Source organism: Papaver somniferum, chromosome 10, assembly GCF_003573695.1.
Source record: "Papaver somniferum cultivar HN1 chromosome 10, ASM357369v1, whole genome shotgun sequence".
Taxonomy (NCBI): Eukaryota; Viridiplantae; Streptophyta; class Magnoliopsida; order Ranunculales; family Papaveraceae; genus Papaver; species Papaver somniferum.
Window position 1 is genome coordinate 44,572,022 of NC_039367.1, and position 12,949 is coordinate 44,584,970.

The 12,949-nt window shown below is 37.3% G+C and overlaps 1 long non-coding RNA gene across 1 annotated transcript; it reads right to left on the reverse strand.

Annotated features, from left to right (window-relative positions):
• Nucleotides 1–283: 283 nt before the first annotated feature.
• LOC113319208 lies at nucleotides 284–1,245 on the reverse strand. Its single transcript, XR_003345220.1, has 2 exons — nucleotides 1,029–1,245; nucleotides 284–849 (listed from the first exon to the last, which is right to left on the reverse strand). It is a non-coding gene; the product is annotated as an uncharacterized LOC113319208 (long non-coding RNA).
• Between the last annotated feature and the right edge of the window lie 11,704 nt (nucleotides 1,246–12,949).

Here is a 12,949-nt window from a genome sequence, read left to right on the forward strand (position 1 = left end):
AACTTGAACTCTCGGCAGGAAACCAGGTGAAAGACCTGAACTTGTCGTGAGGCAGTGATGCAGCTGCTATAAAATACAAGTCTAGACCCAGTTCTGTGGTTTAGGCAGTAAAGAATTTTGCTGGTATGCACATACTCCGGTACGGCCCGGTTCTCTTGTGGAACCGGTCCCTGTACTTGGAGTTGGCCGATACTTCATTTTGAGGACCGGTACTTGTACCTGGAGTTGTACCTGTACCTCCGGTACCGGTCCGGTACAACACCGGGGTTTTTACCTACGACAGTTATGTAAAAATACTCAGGTGTAATTTATGCACCACAACACCAGTTCATTGCATTCAAAAATTAAAATTAAGAAAAAAAATTACATAACTGAATCCATTTGCATAACTGAAGAAGAATGGAGCAGCAGAAATGGGTATTGATGTTGTTAATGTGTTGTGCACCATCATTTCATCTCAAAAAATATAGTTCAATATCAGCTGCTCACTCTTTTTCTTCTCTGAGTTATGAACATCATCTCTTCCTACTGATTGTTTCATCATCAACACACGACACCTGATCAATTGATCTTTCCTGTAATTACAGCACCACTACAAACCCATCTTCGATCTCCTTCATTGCATTACACCATCACAGGAAATCAACCAACACAACTTCATCTTATCTCAAGATGCTACCACCATCAACTCGGCACCAATCTCAATAACATGCAGTACCCATTCTTCAATCATCTCAGATCCCCCAATTTCCATCCATATTTGTTATAATCATCTACAATTCTCGAGCAACTATTGTTCTTCTTCTTCAATTTGTTATAATCATCTGAAAATAGACCAAAAGTTCGCATCTGTCCATACCATTAAGATCAATTAGTCAAATTCAAACCCCAAATTTGGATGAAATCAAACATCAAGAAATCAGAACCCTAAACAAAACTCTATTTCAGAAATTTAAGATAAATAAACAAAAACCCCTAATCAAAAACCCTAATTCATCAACTCAACATTAAGAAACAGAAACCTTTACCAAAAAAAAATAAAATCCCTAAACACAGTTTCATCACGACCTTAATTTCAATTTTTTGAAATAATTGAAGAAGAAGATGTTGATGATGGTGGTGGCGGTGGTGGTGGTGAAGAAAAAGGTGGTAGTGATGATGAATCTGATAGAGAATCAGAAATGGACAAGAAGAAGAACAATGGTTTTTCTGTTCTTCAGTTTTGAGAAAGAGAATAAGAAAGAATAGTCGATTCTCTAACTCAGTAACTCGATAGATAAATGATGTAAATACCTAAAATCGACGGACACGATAACTTCTAATTAACAGATCTACGGCTAATACACACCGGTCCTTATGGTCCGGTTCCAGTCCGGTCCTCCCCAAAACCGGTCCCTGTACCTGATCTATCCCGGTTCTCAAAATGCAGTACCGGTCCCTGTACCGGCTATACCGATTCCGGCCCGGTTCCGTTCCGGGTTTTCCGGTTCCAGTACGGTACATGTATTCTTAACCGGTTCTTGTGCAGCCCTAGGTATAAATGGAGGCTATGTGTGGCAGCCCCGATCAGAACTTCTGGATGCTCCGGTAATCTGTATTTCAGCACACTGTAGACTTACACTCCTGCTACACTTTGGGCCGCTACCAAAGCAACGAATTAGGCTTCGTTTTTCCTCATTTCCCGTCGCATGACTCCAAAACGCCTATAAACTGGAAACAAAGTGTAATATACATAATTTATTAGAGAAATAGCTAAGAATAGCATGTGAAACTGATACTCAAATGATGTATTTTAGGCGCTTATCACAAATTCATGTTTCATATGATTTGTTAATGTCCAAAGAAATCCTTCTTTTCTTGTGAAAGTAGGGTCGCTCTTGTTGTTCTTTCGGGGATGACATATTATGGGGGAGAGTTCTTAATTGAACTTGTGCTTAATTGCCAAATATTTGTGGGGAGTGCGGCTGTGGAATATTATAGGGGTTATCTTGTATCTTTCTAAACTCCTCGATGAATGCATTTAGTTTCGACTATATGATTGCATCTAAAAAAGTTGATATGTACTTTCTTTTGGTCATGAAGTGTCTCTATGGAAATTTCATTAGGATCCCACTAGTTTTTGTACCTTTGCCAATTTTATTGACAAAAAGGGGGAGAATTAATGTGTAGTTCACACTACAAATACATATGGTTTTCGGATCATTATGTAAGGGGGAGTGGTTTTCATGTGAGATGAAGTATTGGCTAAGGGGGAGTGATACATATCACTCGATAAGAGGAAGTAATAATTGACGCCAAGTGATGAATCATTGCGCACAAGATCTATTGCACACATCAGAACTCCAAACGAGTATGGAAGTAATAATGGAGTACCAGAAATTTCTAACAAAGGTTTACTCGATGTTTCTCCTTCCTGTCTTGAACAAGTATTTGTCTGATATAGTAACGGGTTTGAATTGAAAACACACAGTTTCACTTGTTTGAAACTTGCCAAAAACCCTCCAAAGAAATAAGTATGCGAGCTCAAAACATGAACATAAATTATCCAAAGAAACTCTCCATGAAGTTTCAAAGAAAATCTGTTGCAGTTGTTATGCCAAGACTCAAAAACAACTTCAATTTTCATCAAAGGCCAGTTCCGGTTGTCATACCAACTAATGTAACACTAATAAGGGTGAAAGCAAACTAGTTGCCGGGGATGAGGATAGAGTTTAAGTTTCATCAGAAACTTAATAAAATATGATTCTAGGATCAAGACTTAAGGGTTTGATAATTGATAATAATATTCATAATTGATTGATAAAAGATTGTATTCTCTAAAAAAGAAGGCATAGCCTTTAAATAGGTTCTCAAGAACCGACTAAAAGAAAAGGAAAAAGGAATTCTACCTAAACTAGGAACGTAAAGGACTTGCAAAACAAGTAAACTAAAACAGACGCTAGGGATCAACAACCATTGTTGATACAGATGAAAATGGATCAACTATAATAGTTGACACGACATAAGAAGATATCCTACATCAGCTGCTATACCCATGGTTCGATGGCTGTGTATGAAAAATAACTGGCGTTGAATAGGTGATCAACACTGATAAGAAAAGAAGATTTATGAAAGAGTTTTCTGACCGACAAGACATGGAAGACTTGGAAGTTGTCGTGGTTGGATTTATGAATGAATGGAGTAGATTGAGACTTGTTAAGAAGCTGAGAATTAGGAAATTGGGTTGGCGTAGGATACAAGTTCGCAGCAAGAAAAGAATTGAATGTTGATGGTGGTTTTTAGTTCAGGGTTAAAATTGTAAAACTTTGCATTTAATATGCTGTCATTCTGCAAAGAGACAGATCCATGTAAAAGTGATGAGTGTCCAACCTCTCCACTGGCGCATTTATTGAGCAACTCAATATATCCGCATGAAATTTATCCAGAATGGTGCATGTAGCAACAATCCCAGATATTCTATAAATTTTGGCACCTTGCCTTTATTATTCAATTAATATAAGTTTCTTTGAATGCTTTCTGTGCTATGTTCCCCGGATGAACCATTAATATTGATATGGCATGACAATTTGTGTTCACTCGCAGCAGAGTAACACGAATTTCCAAGTATCAAGGTTAAGGTTCTTGCATAAAAGTACTCAATCGGAAAGCATACTGCTCTCTGGAAATAAACTTAAAGAACTCTGTGTCAACACACAGAATTCAATCAATTTTGTGATTATTCACAAGATTCAAATATTAACCTGATTTGCAAAAATTAGGGTTTTGCGCCTTGCGCAATATATTAGACCCCGTTGGTCGAAACCAAGCTTAGTAGACTAGGAAATTAATCCGTCGTGGATTAGTAGGCGCAAAATCCTACCCAAAATCAGAAAGAAAGGAATAAAAGGAGTCGTGGAATAGGAGCAGCAACAAAGGGAGGTGTGGCCATGCCGTAGGCCAGCCGGCATCGCTTGCAAGTGGCCACACCCGATGTTGCCCGACTGACCCATGTTTCCTATCGACCAATCAGGTCATCTTAAACCCGCCACACACACACAATTTATGGTTGGGCCCATACTTGCCGGCTCTATTTCCCAATCGACCAATCAGGTCGCTTTAAATCCGCCACGCGTACTGGAAGTGTGGCCACGCCCATGCTTGGACGGCCCCTCTTTCTATTGACCAATCAGGTCAATATAAACCTTCCACAGTGTTGAAAAAGGCAAATGGCGCCAGATGGTCACAAAGCCAATTGGCTTTCCGAAAACCGCACCAACATGCTAATGGCATGCCAAACGTGCATGCCAAATGTGCCATTCCGCTCCGGCGTGCTAGTGGCATGCCAAACATGTCGCGCCGCGCCCGTACGCTAATTGGCATCCCAAACATGCCAAACGTGCCACTTTGCCGCAACAACATGCCAAACGTGTCAACGTGCCATAAATAGCGCGTCTACGTGCTAACCCACCTTCTGTTCGTGGCCAACGCCATAACAGACTTCAATTAGGGTTTCCTAATCAGAGACACGTCTTTGCTTTAGTGTCATTAGTCGAAACCCTAATTTCCGGTTGTGGTCCAAATTCCACCACTTTGGCCCCACAACATACCACGAGCCATGTGGGACCTGACAAACCCTAAAAACGGCGCCACACTATAATCACCCGTGGCCATCCTTGCGCCTGTGGTTATTCCCACATTATGGCCTGCCATAATTCATTTAATGTGGCCATGGCACTGATTGCATAAAGACGCCACCGTGCCGCGGCCATGCCACACACGCTAATTAGGGTTTCGATATGCCAAACCCTAATTTGGCTAAAGTTGTCACGCCAACCAAGTCAAGTAATTCTCCTAAGTCCTTAAGTTTGATATATCAACATGGCCAATGTTTTCGGAGCCATATTCGGGTCCAACACCAATATGCCAAAATAGTTGTCGCGGCTACGTCAGGCGCCACTATGCCACGGCTACGCCAGGCGCCATTATGCCACTGGCATGCGTTAAATATGCCATCATACCATCGGCATATGCCAATAACGCCACTTTTCTATTATCAGATGCCAAATGGAATGTGGCCATAATCAACGGCCACCCTTTCTCACAGGCCACAATCTCAACCGTCCAAATTCGCCACTGAATTGACAGGCATGTGGCAAGTTTTAGGCGACCAGCCAAGAAAAGCCTAATAGCATCACATGTTATTTTCCTGCGGCAAGTCTCTTGACTTTGACTTTCCACACATGGCTATATGCTACTTAGTTGGCATACAATTAATCAGAATAGCTAAGTCTTGCATACAAGACTCGATTCAGCAATTTGCTACACATTTTCCAGGATAATGCTCGAGACATCAAATATGTCACGAACTGGGGGATGCTCATCAGGGTATTGGTCTGGCGGTATAAAATGTGCGGTGTGCAACACGCCCATTATAAGAAAGTGTCAAAAAGCGGAGCAGTTAGTGGCGGCAAGAAATAGTGGGTGTAAACTGTTCAGTTTCCTTCATAGTGGGAACGTGGTTTCTGGCATTTACACATGATCCCACTTCTCCATCACTCAATCACTCCCACTTTCTACGAGATCAGGGTGCGTTCAATTATGACTTGTATAAATAGGTTTTACATATTTCAACAAAAACAACAAGTTTTGGGTTAGAACAACAACACAGTATCCAGAAAAATACAAAAGAACTGATAGCTTTCATTCTGCAAGCCAGTTTCAAATTCTGATACAAGTTATAAAATATCCACACCTTCAGAATTAACCATTCTGGTCTCAACACGTTCTTCGCTTCCCTCCCTAAGACCAACCCTTCTCCTTCACTTTGTGACCGAAGCAAGACTGGAACGGTCATTTCTTGGTTTAGGCCAGGATTGTACAGATTGATCTCTCGAATCTAAAGTACTCCCGTGCAGTGATTTTGTTTTAGGTTTAGATTTATTTCTCATCCACACACTCAAATTTACCAAAACCAGCAGAAACAGTTTTTACCCATACACATTGAGCTATAAAAGAAGACCTAAAAGCTACAGAACATATCATATACCCCCTCTACAACTGCCGCAACCCTAGTTTTAGCGAGCTTTTGCTCACTGAAAAACCACCATTCTACCATTGCATCTGCATCCAGTCCATCATCCTTGCATCTCCACCAACAACATCATTCATCACTTGTTCGCAGACTACATACAACATCATCCATTACCACTTGCACCTCACTTCGCATCCACCAGCAGCTCCATAATTTATCCCCTGCAGTTCATATTCCACTGCATTAATCTCCTTGCATCGAAACCAGTTTGCAGTTGCAACATAACACCAACCCAACAACAGCAGCACAACACCACCAGTTCAGTCCACGTACAACAATATTCATTATCACCAGTCCATACACCATTCACTTCACCTGCTGCTTGTTGGTTTGCTTAGTTGGTTTACATTCTGAGTTTTCTATCTTTTTTATTTTTATTGCCATGAACTTCAGTAGCTAAGCATATTTGATTAGGGACGATTTCGACGTCCGGACATGAATTCAAATTGATATTTAAAAAGCCTATTTTCTTGGGATTTATTTGTTATTGCTTAATCTTTACTGTGCCAATAGTGTTATACGAATTATTCTTGAATCGTTTAAGTTACAATTTAAAATGTTTTATTGATGATTCTATTGCTAGTTAAAACCTCTTCGACCTGTAATTGTCTAGAGACTCTTAATACAAGTAGTAATATGTGGTTATTGACGATGGGATTTTGTTAAATATCAATATGTAGAGATTGACACTAGTAGATGAGTCGAGCTTTTGTATTTGTCACTAGGAATATCTTATCTCACAGAAATTAAAGCACTTGGGAGAGTTATATCTAGAGAGCGTACTTCTAGGTAGCTTGAATGAGTAGAATCCGGTAGTCAAGTGCTTCCATGTCCGGTGAATTCATGAGATTGCGGAGTATTTGAGCGTACTAAATATTCTAGGGTTATTAGTAATTGGTGATTGAAGAAACATAGCTATGTCAGTAACATTCACGTTTTGTGACCGAGAAAGAGTCCTTGATCATTCTCATCCCCATATTTGCATTTATTTGTGTTAATTATCTTGCATTATTATTATTCAGAAATTAAATTGACAACTTTTGACTCAACTCTCCCTTAGGAACGCCCTGCTTGTCGGTATACTACTAGTTAGTGTAAGAGAAGTAAGGAATTTATTTTTGCAAGTTCGACACCTCGTCAAAATTGTCATTGCTGCCGAGGAGAAGTCGGTAGTTTAAGTTGTTATTTAGTTTTCTGTTTTGAATTTAGTTTTCATTATAAGATTTTGTTAATTTGTCTTTTTTTAGAAACTTATTTTCAGGTACAATCATTCTTTTTGCGTGCGTACAATTGGTAACAAGAGGTAAGTCTCTAAACGAATTGTGTGCATAAGTTTTCAAGATGAATCCTTTTGTGACCGAGAAAGAGTCCTTGATCATTCTCATCCCCATATTTGCATTTATTTGTGTTAATTATCTTGCATTATTATTATTCAGAAATTAAATTGACAACTTTTGACTCAACTCTCCCTTAGGAACGCCCTGCTTGTCGGTATACTACTAGTTAGTGTAAGAGAAGTAAGGAATTTATTTTTGCAAGTTCGACACCTCGTCAAAATTGTCATTGCTGCCGAGGAGCAGTCGGTAGTTTAAGTTGTTATTTAGTTTTCTGTTTTGCATTTAGTTTTCATTATAAGATTTTGTTAATTTGTCTTTTTTTTAGAAACTTATTTTCAGGTACAATCATTCTTTTTGCGTGCGTACAATTGGTAACAAGAGGTAAGTCTCTAAACGAATTGTGTGCATAAGTTTTCAAGATGAATCCTTTTGGGAAAAATACATATGGTTCATAAGACCATGCATATTGTTAGAGCACCGCTCGGTCGAACTCACAAGCGTTGCTATCTCAAACTTGTTTGTCAAGTTTAGTTGTCAAAACTATAAGTCTTGATTTCTAGTCTACTTATAGCTATGTCTCGGATGAAGATAAAATGTGTAGTTGAGCTTTAGACTTCACGACGTTCATCGATTGAAGACGAAGATATACTAAGGGGAGCTTGGAGGAACTTCATCAACAAAAGGTATATGGAGACTTAAACTCATATATCACTCAGATTTCTATTCTATTCTATCTCCTATTGAGACTAAGTCGTATAGCTATATAGACTTTAATATTGTACACATTTGATATTTCGAGATGAGTTTAACTCACTTATATCTTTCTCGAAATATGTTTTGGAAAGCTTTTTGCTTTAACTACGTTCATCATTATTCTTGACGAAAGTCAAAACATGACCATGTGAAAATCGCCTGATAACATCTTACATGATTTGTGTGAGACATTCATTTGATGTAGACTCAGAATGTTTCGTATTGATCATTCGATCACTTGAAAATTGCTTATAAGCTAATAGTTTGTGTGAGCCAGCTATTGTCGTATTCTAAGAATGTTTCAATGATTGAAAGTTTAGAACAATTAGCTAATGTCTGGATATAACATAGTATGCATACCCGTATGCAAACTGTTGTAAGAATGATTCAGGACCGGGAACCAAGTATGCATACCCGTATGCGAACGGTTTTAACTGAGAAAGTCTAGGAACTAAGTTTGCGTACCCGTTTGCAAACTGTTTCACCTGAATTCGATCTGGAACGACAGTATGCGTACCCGTTTGCGAACTGTCGGAAAAGATCAAGTCTGGAACGATAATATGCGTACCCGTTTGCGAACTGTCGGAAAGGATCAAGTCCGGAACTTAATTTGCGTACCCGAAAACTTATGAGGTTAATTTCTAAAATCGGTTAAGTATGATTTCATACTCATGAAAAAATACATTTATATACTAAGGAATGCAATCTTTGCAAACTGTGGCTAAAATGTTCATGAACTGATTCTTTTGAATCAATCCGATTTTGCTTCAATTGTGTCTTGTATACTTCTATGAGAATATAAACAATTGAATAACTCTATGAGTAACACAATTAAATTCATTCGATTATCATTTGATCTAGAAGTGTTAAGATGAACATGGTTAATACAAAAGTGTTTATATGGCTAACTTCGGTTAAATGTTATTGAGCCAACTCAATATACACGTTTAGGTACGGTTACCCATATCTAAATGAAGGTATATTCTATTTGTATGTAACAAGTTAAGACCATCTAACGGTGGAAAGATATTAGCTTGAATCTTAAATCAGGTTTCATATAACTGTGAATATTGATTGCTTTATTCCAAAGTTATCAAACCCTAATTTGAAGACTATATAAGGGAGAACTCTAGCAACTGGGAACCTAATCCCCACACTTCATGTGTGATACTAGTTGCGACTAAAGTCGACTCTCCTTTTACCTAGGTTTTCCTAAAACCATTATAGGTTAACGACTTAAAGACTTCACTGGGATTCTGAAGCCAGACCCAACTATTTTCTTTGCAGTTGCGTGTTCTGATCTTACTTGTTCTATCATATTGAGTACTATCTTCTCTAATATTTGCTCGAGATTTATCTTCCATAGGTAATATATAAAAAGTAATCACAAACCTCTGCGTCTCATTCTTTGTGATTCCATAATAACTTGTTATACTACCATATAGTTAAGTTATTGTGAGGTGATTGACATTTCTAGGCCGTTATTCGGGAATATAAGACCGGATTATCAATTGGTTCATGTTCAACTTGATTTATCAAAATACGGAACAAACTTCGTAGGTATTTCTGTGGGTGACAGATTTATCTATCAGAATAAACTTTTCTACGGGAGACAAATTTGTTTATCAAGTCTTCGACTTTGGGTCAACTCTTAGTTGTGGGTGAGATCAGCTAAGGGAATCAAGTGTGTAGAGTTATGTTGGGATCCAGAGGCATAAGGAACGCGACTGTATCTTAATCAATGTAAGATTGGTTAGGCCTCAACTACATTCTATTCCGAAGTTAACTTGTAGTAGACTAGAGTCTGTAGCGGCTTAATACAGTATGGTGTTCAAATCTGGACTAGGTCCCGGGGTTTTTATGCATTTGCGGTTTCCTCGTTAACAAAACTTCTGGTGTATGTGTTATTTCTTTTCCACATTATATTTTCTATATAATTCAAATATCACAGGTTGTGCGTATTTCAATCAATTAGTGAATCCAACCTTTGGTTGTTGATTGAACTAATTGACACTTGAACATTGGTCTTTGGTACCGTTCAAGTTGTTTCTCATAATAATCAGGATCACGAATTCTATCTGTTTGATTTGCTTATTACATTGAGAAACATAGATATAACTCTTGGATATATTTTCTTGATTGAGTATGAATTTCTTGTTGATTCTCTCGGAATTATATTGGAGTTAGTCCATACATATTTCCCAACGAAATATTGGGTGTGGTTGTTAGACCCCCGCCTTTTCAATTGGTATCAGAGTTGGAAAATACGTTGAAGACCTCATAAGTCTGTGTTTGTATCAATATGTCTCTATGGATAGTAAAGTGTCTATAAACGCTTCACCAAAATAAGATCTACTCAACTCCGAGTGTGTTATAGAAACCATCAATGAGGTTCAGTGCTTTGATCTAGAAAAAATCATCAAAAATCTGTCGAGAAAAACAACGCTTGATAAGAAAAATTGATGGTCTTCATTGCGAAATTTATATCAAAAACTCTGATCTTCGAGAACGTTTTGAAGAGCTAGTTAATATCCAAAAGAAGTTGGATAAACAGATCCGGATCAATTCTGATCTTATTGTAGATATTGCAATATATAAGGATTTGAAGTCTGTCAAAGTATCTTCAATGGATTTGAGAAACTCTTTTAATTCTTCCTTGAAGAATTGTCGTAAGTCGGGAGATAAGCGAGGTTTAGGCTTTGTGAAACCTGATGTGACTCAGAACTTCTCAGATGAGTTTAAAGATGTTGGTACATGTATGTTTTGGTTCTCATAATCATTTTCAACATAGTGTACACCTTTCAAGAAAAGTTTAAAGGTTGCATGTGATCTTCACAAGAAAGTTGAACAGCTGTTTACTACTCTAAAAAGGTGTACAAATCTAACAAGAAAACTTAAATGGGATAATAGTGTTAGTATGAGAGCTTTTGCTCTAAAATCAACATCACCCTTTCAATGGTTCCTTGATAATGGATGTAGCCGACATATGACTGGAGATCTTTCGTGGTTTGTGAATTCAAGAGATTTTGAAGGAGGTCCAGTAGCATTCGGAGATGGGAGTTGTTGCTACATAAGCAAGAAGGGGACGATCAAACTGCATGGCGTTCTTGAAATCCATGATGTAGTATACATTAAAGGTATGACTGCTAATCTTCTTTTTGTTAGTCAAACTTGTGACAAAGGCCATAGAGTTGTCTTCAATGCGAACGGATGTGACATCTATAATACAAAACAGAAGAGGTTTTTGAGTCTTGGACGGTCGGATAACATTTTGAGAGACAAACGTTGTATCCGACCATCCCAGTCTCAAACTAGCGAAAGACATTTGACGGATGTAAGAGTTGTAACCTATTTTCATTATAAATAACATTAATTGGGTTATGTCGTAATTAGAGTCATAAATAAAAATTAAGTATAATTAAAAATAACCATTAAGACTTTTAGCTTTAATTATGATCTTAATCACGGGTTATTCTCCGTCTACAAATAATAAATAAAATGAATAACCAAATAATTTTAAAAAATTAAGAATATAAATTTCAATTAAATCCATAAAATTAAATGAAAACTAAGTTATTCTCCGGCCATTGAAGGATTGTGCATAAAAAAGCAATTATAGAGAAAATCCATGATAACAATTTTTTTTTAAATCATATAGCAAAAAGAAAAAAAAAATTACAAGTCGTTTATAAAGAACAAAATCCTATATCATACCTAGAGGAGAAACAAAAAAGCAAATCAAAGCACAACATCGTTTGCAAATGACTTTGGTGATACGAAGACGTTTGGTGCAAAGAATCACAACCGCCATTTATATTCGTATTAATCAAACCCTTCAATTGATAAACATGTACAAACAATCATAGTTACATAACGGGTTTTGCATGTTTTGTCCTCGACCAAGTATGTACCACAAATCTGATATATGAAAGATCGCTGAATTATCTTTCCAAAATTTTCAGTTGATATGATATGGAAAATCAAAGAATCAATTTAAAATTTATTCAGTTGATTTGCATCACCTGAGAATTTAAACGGTTTTATTAACTTATGTGAAGTGAAACCCAAAGACGTAGTGGAGATCGATGAAAATTCGAGGGAAGTTATTAGTTTTGAGAAAGTCATTAATTTTAGGAGAAAGAAAATACATACTCGCAAAAATGTTAGGCGTGTCAGCAACAGCAGAAACACCAACATTTGTTACTGAACTATTATTATTTGAAAGATTATGAACTGCCGGATTAGTAGTGTTAACTTTTAGTTTCTAGTTTATTTGTAGTTTTGAAACTTCAGGTCATCTCAATAGTTATGTGTACGATTAGAAGTGTTACTTTTGAGAGAGAGCTAATTTTGTTTTCTCTATGTTTGTCGTAACATTAATTTATGCTAGGTTCGTAGTGTACCTTTGTTGCCAGTAAGATAATTCAACTTGCATTAATGTATTTCTTCATATGTTGCCCATATACTATAACAGATCAACATATATATCTTCACATTATGGGTCGACATAATTAAAAGTTGTGTATACCTTAGATATGCATGGACATGGCATACCTTGTCAATTATCTCTCTTTCATTACTTGTTATCACGTAAATTTTTGAAAGTTGTGCTAGTTTATCCCATATATGGAGGCAATTTAAGCTAGTTGGCTCCACTTCTGTAGCCAAATTGAGAAAGTGGCCTCCATTTTTGGAGAGAACTTGTACTAGTTGCTCTCACATATGGAGACAATTTGAACTAGTTAGCTCCATTTTTGAATACCACTTATGATTTATGATTTAGAAAATC